Source organism: Centrocercus urophasianus, unplaced genomic scaffold (genome assembly GCF_019232065.1).
Source record: "Centrocercus urophasianus isolate 14NV4802_14NV808 unplaced genomic scaffold, USGS_Curo_1.0 seq_11, whole genome shotgun sequence".
In the NCBI taxonomy this organism is placed as follows: domain Eukaryota; kingdom Metazoa; phylum Chordata; class Aves; order Galliformes; family Phasianidae; genus Centrocercus; species Centrocercus urophasianus.
The window spans coordinates 15,803,204-15,814,967 of record NW_024884253.1 but is presented as its reverse complement, the minus strand read 5'-3'; the positions used below and the strand labels follow the sequence as shown (position 1 = coordinate 15,814,967).

At 36.2% G+C, this 11,764-nt stretch overlaps 1 pseudogene; it reads right to left on the bottom strand.

Moving 5' to 3' along the window:
* Positions 1 to 1,175: 1,175 nt before the first annotated feature.
* Positions 1,176 to 11,764, bottom strand: part of LOC122168608 — a 37,053-nt pseudogene continuing 26,464 nt past the window's right edge.

Here is an 11,764-nt window from a genome sequence, read left to right as displayed (position 1 = left end):
TGGACTCTAGCCCTCTACTTTGATGGTTTTGTTCATGTATTCAGGAAGAATAGCAGCAGCGCTTATAACTCACTTTTCTTGAGAGTGAAGACGTACTTACGCAGATCAACATGAGCCAGCTAAAAACTGATGTTTGCTCAGTATTCATTCCTCAGTAAAAGGAAAATAAAAAAATGTATCAATTGTGCGCAAATATTCCTAGTCACTGTCAGTGAACTGTTTTTCAGACTACATCTGTTTCCCACTGATTGTTTAATGAGAATGCAGGCAGCACAGAGTGAGAAAGATCAGAGGAGCCTGTGCTCCTCAAGGCTACTACCTTGTTTACCTAATTTATAAAGCCAGGCAAAATATTTCAACCCTTGTTGTATTTGTTCATATTTATTCATTGCTTTCTAAAGTATAATATTCTAGGAGATTTGTACAGCAGCTGACTGAGACTAGGAAAGCAGAAGATGTTGCTGGACACACCAGCTCTACTAAATGTCACAGCATTACCCTTGTTTGAATTGGACTGACTGTATAACAAATGAGGCATTGACTGGCAGCAAAACAGATTCCTGGCATTAAATAGGTTCCAATTATCCATGCCATAGCTACTAGACACTAGATACACCTCTGGACAACCAGATAAGTGGACACCTGCACTTTGAGGCATGAAGGCAAAGTGGATGGCAGAGAAGAAATGGACAGGTTTCCTCTGGAGCCTGAGCATAGTGGTGTGACTGGTACAGCAGAAGGTGCTGCCCACCAAGGCAGAAAAGCATTGCTAGAGCTGTACAAAGCTAAGCGTAAAGAAGGCAGGTGGTCTCCAGAATCATGGGGAGAGCTGGAAGTAGAGACTGGAAAAGCAGTGTTGTGTGTTGGCCAAGAAGTGACAGCCTGCATCTGAAGTGCTTAGGTAGCACTGTGGCATGCTGAGAAAAATTGCCTGGTCATGAAAATCATTCCCTCTGCTTCACACAGTGCCTACTTAGCATTTAAAAGGTTTGCCAAAACCTACAGGGCAGGGATAACAATGGTTGTTTCAGAAAGTTCAGAGAAATGAAAATTCCCTGAAGACACCCCCCACCTTAGAATGTAGGAAGAGTAGCTGTCAAATGGAAGAAACAGGACAGGAAAAGTAGAAAATATTCAGAAAATTTATTTTTGAAAATACTATATTCACTTGGTGGCTAACTTTTAAACTTCCTGTAGTATAAATTTTGTTCCTGTCCAACTCCATCACCTGTAGCTCCACTATCTGGGCCCAACCCTGGTGAAAAAGCACTGTTTGGTATGGGAGATGTAATGTGATATGGAGAAGAAGCAGATGCAGCAAGAGCAGCATCGTGGATGCAAAAGGGCAGCTCACTGCCACTGATGCAGCAGGACCTGACCATATCTTCAGAGGGCTTCTGTTCAGGTGGCACTCCTTCAAATCCAGGTCCAGTGACAGTGCAACTGGCACTCTATTTTTTTACACCAAAATTCCCTTTGAATCTTCTTAGCAGATTGGTATAATCCCTCTTTAAATATGGGTTATAGTAGTAGACTAACTACAAAAATGCAAAGAAGAATGAGTTATCACCATTTAAAGACTGGAAAAGACAAAGATACAAAAACTAATGATTAGAGTCTCTAAAGTCAGAGAGGACGCTCAGGGACATTTTAAACATGAGTGCATGTGAATAAAATGTGATGGTTCTGCTAACTACATAGGTCTCTCTGAAACTAATGCCTCCTATTTATTTCCATGGAAACTACAACAAAGAGCGCAGTAACGCTTTTTGATGCAAAATTCAGCAATTCTCACCTACAAAACACTATTTTACAAGACAGTCACCACCAGCTGCTATGCATTTTCACCAGCAATGAGCAAGAGCTTCATACCATGCTTGTAAAAATCTATTGTTACCGTTACTGCTGAAATGCTTCACCTACTGCCTCCTTGTACTCACATCCACTCTCTAGTTTCCATAAACGTGCAACAAATGTTTGTTAATGTCAATGGGTGCCATTTTTTTCCGCATGGAAGAATTCAGTTCCACCTCTTTGCTTCATATGCGTTTCCATGTCTGACGGCATTTTGTCAGACTGTCCCTCGGCTGCCACCTGTCACACAGCAACAAACTTTAAGGGAATATTGAGAGGAGGAGGTTCAACCTCTACTGCCTTACCACCAATATCTGCTTCTGACATCACGGGCCAATATAATAAAATAAGAGTCATTACTTTCTGAGCAGTCCTTGTAATAACCATTCTAAGTTGTATTTTTGACATTTGGAAGTAGCAAAGAAATGTCAGATTTTCAAAAGCATAAAAGCTGGTTTTAAAACCCAACTCCCAAAAGCTTTCTGCCACCTCAGTTTGAATTGACTAACCACAAATAGCTCAAGTCCTGAGAGGTATTTCATGGGTAGGGGGACTGTATACCTCACTGTAGAAACTGCTACTTTATCTGCTAAGAATTTACCATGTGAGACAGATCTTGGCAAATCCCCTTCTGTAGTGAAGAATCAATGAAGTCGAAGCTGACAAATGTTTTCATGCTATCAATGTCAAATATTTGCAGAGGTCATGTATTACCAGCAAATCCTTTCTGAAGAACATTTCTTCTACCACTGCAGAGTTTCCCAACCAATTCTATGGTTGTATGATTCTGTAGTAAGGAAATAATGTAAAAGTAGTGTCAGCAACATTGTTTGGAATATAATGAGAAGACAAGGAGACAGATTTTGATTAGTAACCTAAATAAGAATTAATATCCAGAAGATTTTAGTATAGTTGCTTTCTTTTAGCAACATCCTGATAGCTGAAGATTCAACTACATAGAAAGTTTTCTGGGAACATTTCATTAAGGTTGCATGTTTGAAAACTCAGCTCTCTGAGGTTGATTTTTTTTGCTTTTGATGGAGTAAGTAATGCAATCTAAATAGTATTTTGGATTGAAACGCATCCAGATACTGTCTGAAGGGAATCCATACTGAAGTTTCTCTTCACATCACACAAAATACCTACTATTTTAACATAATGAATGCTTCAGCAATGTTGAAATGGGCCTTTACTTATTAAGCTGTATTTTTTCTCAGGCACGTCAGTTGAAAACGATGATGTCTTCTAACAGTTGCATGTTCAGTAATTCAGGATCCTCTGGTTCCAGCTCTGATCATCACATTAATTTTTTTTTTTTTTTCACTGCATTTAAAATACTTTGAAATTGTCTTTCAAGTGCAATTATATTTATACATGAAGTTACGGAAAAGGTCTCACTGATAAGTTGTGCAAAAGCATTAAAAATCCATTATCTCCTCTAGGGATGATTTTGTCTGCTAGAGCATGCTATTATCCTGTTTGCCAGTTAAACAGTTGTTCATCTCCGGAGAATCAGTATCGGTTAAGGATTACACCCAGTTTGTCTTCTCTATATTGTTTTTCTGATATTCTCATTTATTTCTTACTATTCAGTTTCTGTTCTGTTATCAACTTATCAACACATTTCATAAATAAATGGTTTCTAGGAAAGATTCCAACATTTTTGACATATATATGAGATATGAATGTACAAAGGGATATAAATATTATTAGGATGCTGAAGGATATACTTTTTTGTTCTCTGCTAGAGTATGGAATCAGAAACACAAGTTTTTTCTCCATCAGTGCATATAAACAACTTTTACGCTTTCTCCTATTGGGTAAACTGCATATATATTTGGGTCATTCTCCAAAGTTCTTCCAAGTTGCCAGCATCCTTTTTCAAATGGAGATAATGCATCTAGATAAGAATGTCATTATCAGTCTTATTAATTATATCTAAAAGGGACACCATCCTGCTTTGTCCCTTAGTTTTCCTCGCCTGATGCAAGAAACATGATAACTAAATTTTATGGTTAAAGAAGACCAGCAAGTAACCATTCAGTATGTTAATTACCATAATCCCTAGGTTTTTTTCAGTGTCTGTTCATTCAGGTACTGTTTGTCATCTTGAAAGTGTACTTACAGATTAATGCTTTTTTTCACTTATAGCCTTTCAATTTCTGTGAAAGATAGCTTTCTTAAAGCACATATTTTAACATAAATTTATTTTAATGATCAGTTTAGACTCATTTCTGAACTGACCTATTGTTTATTAATCTAGCTATCATGGCTTTTGATTTTCTGGGGCTTTTCAATAGTAGTTCATGCTTTTTTATAAGTCATGACAATTATAACACTAGATCAAAAGGAGTTTACTTTATGATGTGAGGATTCCCTGCTTATAATTGCTTGTTATTGCTTATCAGTTAAGAACTTTTAATGACCTTCTATAATGTACTTTTCTGCAAGATTATTAAGATGGGGTAAAACAAACAAAAAGAGCTTTAATCAACATTTATTTCCTGATTAGAATTTTTACCAAGAACTTTATAATCACATGTATATTGATGATAACAATGCATCTGTGTTTCTCTGAGTCAAAAAAGATATGGATGGTAGTTAGAAAGAAATTGAGAATAAAGCTTTTTTTTTTTTTTTGTCATGGAAGATATTTTCCCATATTTTGTAGAAAAAAAAAAAAAAAAGGGAGCACTGTATTTCTATAACACAGAATATGATAATTTCTGAGTTAGGAATTTAGGAGAAATATTTGTATGAAGTGAGTTTGTGGAAAGGTTTACGAATTAAGCAGAAATAGGAATAATTCAAATAGAGTTAAGCACGAAATAAATTGGATGGAAGAGCTTTATAAAGTGACTAGGAGTTGAAATTAAAGAGTAGCATAGTCATCATGATTTTTTTTTTTTAAATGTGGAGTATCAGTTGCTGGTATGTTCTGGTCAGAAAAAAAAGAAAAAGAAGAAAAAAAATGAAGCAGATATTCCTGCAAGGTGTAACTCCTACAACATCAAAATAACACCTAGAACTGTGCTGCCATGTGTTTTTCAATTATTTACTAGACAATTAATTGATAAAAATAGGAGGATGTAGTAATTGGCAAATGAAAACATTCAATTGCACCATTTTACTGAACTCAAAAAAATCTCTTTAGTTCAAATTTTTTTTAATAAGAGAAGAGATAGACTCCAGCACTAAAAGCTAGAATTTTGTTGCTCATCATGTGTTTGTGTATTGGTTAATATTCCTGCTCCTACTGAAATGAAAACATAAATTGCCTGCATAAATGAGAGAAAATGTGAGCTGAAAGTTTATATGTATGCTTGCTGCAGAATAATCTCGTTAAACAGTTTGTATAACAGAGATATACCCTGAGAAGCAGTAAAAAAGGCATTTGAAATTAGACATCCTAAGCAGAAATCTGGTCTGTATGGCAAAAGGGAAGGAAAAATAATAAAAAGCTGGAAGGAGGAGAACAGTATTCAATTTTCTTCAGGATGAGATCCAAAACGTAAACTATTTATTTATTAAGTCATAACAAAGTGCTCCCAATTCTGTTGAATATATCTTTAGTAAATAAATGAGAGTTTATAGGAGCAAACAACTGTAAAAGAAAATAATATGCTCATCATTTTGTGTATTTTGGCATTAATCTAAGAATATATCCTAATTTCAGAATTTAGAGTTGTCTTTCAATACATAAAAAATATTACTTATCCCACTAGAAATTTTTCAGAATCTTGCAAGTTGTAGGAAATGTAAACATATTTATATATATATTATGTACATGATGTTATGAATCTCCATTCATTGCATAACGATACATGTATATATAATACTTCTATTACAAAAATAAATAAAAATAAAAATAAAAATAAAAATAAAAATAAAAATAAAAATAAAGGAGCAGCAGTGGGGGAGCTGCTTATTAAATCTGTGAAAGGCTTCACTCAGTGGTGTTTGCATATATTAGAAAAACTGAACAAAACTAGACCTTGGTGTTGTCAAAAAATATTTATAAGTAAAGAGAGTTGCCTGAGTGAAGTATTGACTGGAAGGGAGGAACAAACAGGATCAGGGTGACTGCTCAAATCTGCAGTGTATGTCATCAGAACCCCTTGCTATCATCAGGGGAAAGGAAACATATCATCAACCACAGAATGTAAGTCACTGATTAATAAAAATAGAGCCCCAGAAGATAACCTCCCCACCCCACAGCCAAAATGAGATTGCTTTTTACTTATGAGCAGACTGGTATTCTGTTATTAGTATAACGTAATTCGAGTTTTAAAGTAAACATAGCTGCACAATATGCAGTCAGTAGCTTCAGTGGGCTTAGAGAGAAATTAAATTACTTTTGTTAATGTTAATTCATCCTCTAATGTGACTCTCCATAACTCAAAATTCTCTTGCCTCTAATGTCATTCCTGTTACATTCCATTACATATTGTTGCCATGCGACAGGTAGCAGCAGAGGGACACTGAAAAAACGATATCTGACATGGAAGTGTGTATGAAGCAAAGGTGTGCAACTGAATTACTCCATGTAGAAAAACTGCACCCGCTGACTTTCTTCAATACTTGCTGAATGTTTGTGGATACCAAACAGCAGATGTGAGCACAGAGAGATGGCGCATTGCTTCTTTCAGCAGTGCAACAGCAATACTAAGTCACCTCCACTAGTGCAGATTTTTACGAGCATGACATGCAAGCTCTTCTTCAATGCTTGTGAAAATGCTTGACAACTGGTGGCGACAATGTAGAAAAATAGTGTTTTGTAGCTGAGAATTTGCTCTATCAGAAACTGCTATTGTGCTCTTTGTTTTTGTTGTAGTTTCCACGGAAATAAGTAGGATGCATTGCATTCAGAGTGACATATGTAATAAAAAGGCCTAATATTTTTTCCAAATTATCATTGTATTTGCAGTGCGTACCTAACACAAACAAATCTTCTAACACTCACAATCTTCACTTCATCTCATTGTTAGCTTCTGAACATGCAGTAACTTCAAATTATGTAATATGACAATATAGTTATACAAACTATGGATTTTTTTTTTTTTTACTGTATCGTTAAGAGAATTTGGAAACAAAGACCTTTAAAATAGTTTAAACAGAATTGTTATTAAAATATTATGATTTCTAATTTTTTTTTAATTTTAGTTTGTGGAAACCTCTCTCCATCACAATCAAAATGTCACAACTGTCAGGTGGAGTCCCTAATGACTGGACAAAGAGAAACATAATTCTCATTTCTAAGATGGATAGAAAGGAAGACCTTGAGAACTGTAGACCAGTGAGCATCACCTCTGTGTCTGAGGTCATGAAACCTCGTGAGGCCCCGTTGGGAGTACTGCATCTAGGCCAGGGGCTCTTGGCACAAGAAAGACATGCAGCTGTTGGACTGGTTCTGGAGGAAGGCCATGAAGTTCATTAGAGGGCTGGAGAACTTCTTCTATGAAAAAAAAGTCAGGGAGCTGGGCTTGCTCAGCCTGGAGAAGAGACGCTCAAGGAAGACCTCACTATGGCATTCCAGTGCTTGAGGACAGCCTATAAACAGGAGGGAGTGGGACTCATTATACAGCATGATAGTGATAGGACAAAGGGGAATGGTTTTAAAGAGGGGATGTTTAGATTAGACGCTAGGAGGAAATTCTTTACTTACAAGGTAGTTGGACATTAGCACAGGTTGACCAAAGAAGATGTGGGTTTTTTTCATTATTCCTTGAGGTACTCAAGACCAGGTTGTTTGTGGCCCTAGGCATCCTGATCTAGTGGCTGGCAACACTGCCCATGGCAAACTGTTGGAATTAGATGGCCTTTAAGGTCCCTTCTGACCCAAGCCATTCTATAACTATGATTCTACGAAGCATATTTTTGAAGAGACTGTCTGAATACAACTGGTGTGAAAGCAGATTACAGAAAAAATACTAACTTTTTTTCATACATACATATATTTAGAAACCTACAAAAATTTTTAGGTTTCTCTCTGACTGTGACGTGGAACAAATTTCTTCAGAACTGTTTCAGAATGGCATTTGTTTAATTATGAACTAGGCAAGGGGATATAGAGCAAGCAAAGGCAAAACAGATGTGCTGTAACAAAAATATATACCTGCTTTGTAACTACTTTATGGTAATAAAGTTTGATTTGTGTGAGTCAAATGAAAAAGAAATTACAAATATTCTATATTTAAATTTCAACTGTTTAGCTACAAATAATTACTGGGAGTTACTAAGGATGCTGGAGTACTTAGCTGAAGTACTTTATTTAGGGTGTTTTCTTACATCCTAACAATCAATGTATGTAGGTTAGGTTGTTCCAAAACTAATGTCTCCTAATTATTTTCATGGAAACTACAACAAAGAGAACAATAGCACTATTCGATTGAGCAAACTCACATCTACAAAGTACTATTTTCTGACACAGTTACTAACATTAGCTATGCATGTTCATTGGGGATGAACAAGAGCCTCATACTGTGCTCATAAAAATCTGCACAAGTGGAGGTGACATACTAGTACTGTTGCCACTGCTGAAACATGCCATCCACCACCCCTCACTGTGCTTACATCCCATTTGGTCTTCATAAACATTCAGAAAGCATTGGTAAATATCAATGGGTGCCACTTTTTTCTGCATGAAGGAAATAAATTTCTCTCCTTTGCTTCACATACATTTTCATGTCAGGCACCATTTTGTCAGTGTTCCTCTGCTACCATCTGTCTCATGGCATCAACATGTAATGGAATATTGGTGGGAAGGTTCCACCTGTACTTCTGTAACTCTAACATCTGCTTCTGATGTTATGGGACAACATAATAAGATAGGAAGCACTAGTTTTACAGCAGCCCTTGTACTTCTGTCCTACTGTAAAATAAATATTTTCTTAAGTGATGATTTATTATTTCCTCTAATGTTTTCTAAGATGCACTTGTAATTGACACAGAGTGGCCACTGCCATGCATGTTCTTTGCTGTTCTTCGAATACAGTGTTTCCTCTTATAGCAGGTTTGAAGTTATTGCAGTTTCTCTGTGCAGCAGCAGTTTCTCCTAACGGCAGGGTTTGTCTGCAATTAAGTGGCAATAAAGACTTCTAGACTTGTAGTAGACCAAAGAAAAACACTTACCTATGGTATTCCTGGAATTGCCTCTAAAACTCACAAGACAAAACCATTGCCATGACAACATACTGAAGGCTGGAGTGTTGCTGGAGGACAGAGTTTTGTGAACAATGGGACAGTCTTGTTCATTCTAAAAATACATTCCTGTTTTGGTGCAATAAGTTATGTCTGCAAACACATTTTTGAAAGAGTTTTTTATTGTAAACTAGCTTGTTTACAACTTTGAGATCGTGCACCTGTAAATCTAGCAGGTACAAAAGGATGCCTGAGAGAAGATTCAGAATTTCAAGACTTGGATGCTTCAGAATGAGTGCTTTCACAGATCAGCGACCCTGTCCCCTGACTGCACCAATGCTGGAAGCCACATTGGTGATGTCTTTCTCCATCTGTCTCTCTCTCTCCCCCCACTCTGCTCCCCACCTCTGTTTCTTTTTTTCTTTCTCTCATATAGTTGTTAAATAATGCCAGTCTTATTTATATTTCTTCTAAAGCCATATAGTTCTGTTGCATACCTTAGAATTGTAAGAGTGTTGATACTTTTAAGATAATTGTAGTACTGAGATTCTCATTAAAATTAATGTCTGTGTTTGGAGCTTAAGTGTTAGTTTCTCCTTTATGTAACCAGTGGGGATTTGTAAATATGGTCACCTCTCCCTCCCTTCATGGGTGGGAGGGAAAATTGCTTCAATTAGGAGCTTTATTTGGAAAGTGTGAAGTGACAATATCCAGCTTGGAACACACTTCAAGGTTACCTTGTTCATTTTACTAGCAGGGCTATAGATGTAGTTTTCAAGAGAGACATGGAAAACCTGGGTCAAACAAAATCTTTTTTTTTTTTTTTTTTTTTTTTTTACTGGGGAGGGTGCGCCTCTTCAATTTGACAGGGGACAGAAACTTTGCACTGGAGTTCAGACTGCACTGAATGATTGATGTGTTACAGAGAAGTGCTATCACTCCATTCTTCCAGATATTTCTGAAGTTACAGTAATGCATTATGACTGAAACATCTAAGTCATTTTCCTCCTTTCAGAAAAAATACAATAGCAGATCATGTTGATCATGTATCTAAGAGAGGACAACGACTGGATATTTTATTTATTTTTTAATATTGTAGTTACAGACAGTCTTTCGTACAGACTATCCGACTAACACTTTGTTCTTTACAGACAATGATATTGCAAAGTTGTTTATTGGGCAAAAATAAACCATCCTTTCCATTAAAATATACACTTCAGCAGAGTGGGTTTCCAATTTACCCAAGACCACTGTACATTTTGCTGTGCTAACTTCTACAACAGGGAAAATATTTGATGCTCAAACAGACTGCTACAAGTTTCCTTGGAAACATAACCCTTAAGTTCAAACAGTTTGGATAGGAAGCTAAGAACTGTATTCCAGCTGAAGTACAGAAAAGTCAGAATACCATGTTTTGTTCAAATGCATATATAAATATGCATTCTTATCTATATACAGAAATAGACTTCAATATTCAGCATGTGTAAAATGAAAAAAAAATTGTCTATGATACTGTAGCTCAGACCCAAATTTCCTATCCACAATATGCAACATAAATAATTTAAAGGACTAAAGGAGTTATGAGTACTCTAAACTTAAATAACCAGATAAAGTAATTTGTGAAAGGACTTGGAATGAAACTGTGTTCAAAACAAAATTTTTTAAAAATCTACAAAGATTAAGTAAGTCTGCAAGGACAATTAATCCAAACAGGAAAGGAGAAAGGAAGAATGCCTGGGAATCCTGAAGTGAATGGGAAGGGAAAAATAGACCTGAGCAAGGGGGAGAGGAACAGGCACATCCATTGACATGCTGAGGAATGACCATCATGATTCTCCAGGATTTAACAGTGTTTAAAAAGTAATCACAGTAATTGCTTTCAAAGAGTAATGAATGTCAATACTAATTTTTCTTTGTAAATTAAAATTACAACAGGTTTGTGACATTAACAGAGAGAAAAATCTCTCTGTATGTTACATAAATGCTGTTGAAATGCTTTGTCTCTCTTTAAACACATTCTTTCCTTCAGATTATTGTTACAAGGGCAATTTCACAGACTTAAATACAAAAACAGTTTGTTGATCTAGAGTAGCTCAGCAGCTTGTTGGAGATTACATATACATATATATATTTTTTTTCTCATAGTTACTACCTTCTGTAGAAAAATAGGTCTTCAGTTTGTATATCTAAATCTCCTTTTGAAGTGTTCAAAGGGTGTGACAAAGTTATCCAAAGGAAATGAATCACTGATATCATACCCTTGCTCTCAAGTAGGAGAAAATTTGGAAGTCAGATGTAAAAGTAAACATCAGTCAGAAGATCTACTTCCTACGATATTTTTTTTCCTCCTGCTTTCAGTATGCTCTTTGAGAAAAGAAAGACATTTTTTTTTTTTCAACTAGATTTACATGCATCCTATTTTACCACTGTAGCATATGACAGAATACAGAGCTGGATGAGCAATATTAATTCCATTGGAAAAATGGGCTAGGAAGGCTTCTAGAGTCACAGGAAAACTATTTTAAGGTAGGAATAGCTTGGAACTTTCAAAGTCCTCCATGTCAAGCAGTCAAACCATCTACCACAGAATTACAGAATTACAGAATCACAGAATTGTAGGGGTTGGAAGGGACCTCCAGAGATCATTGAGTCCAATCCCCCCTGCCAAAGCAGGTTCCCTACAGCAGGTCACACAAGTAGGCATCCAAGCAGGTCTCCAGAGAAGGAGATTCCACAACCTCCCTGGGCAGCCTATATATCCTATATAAAC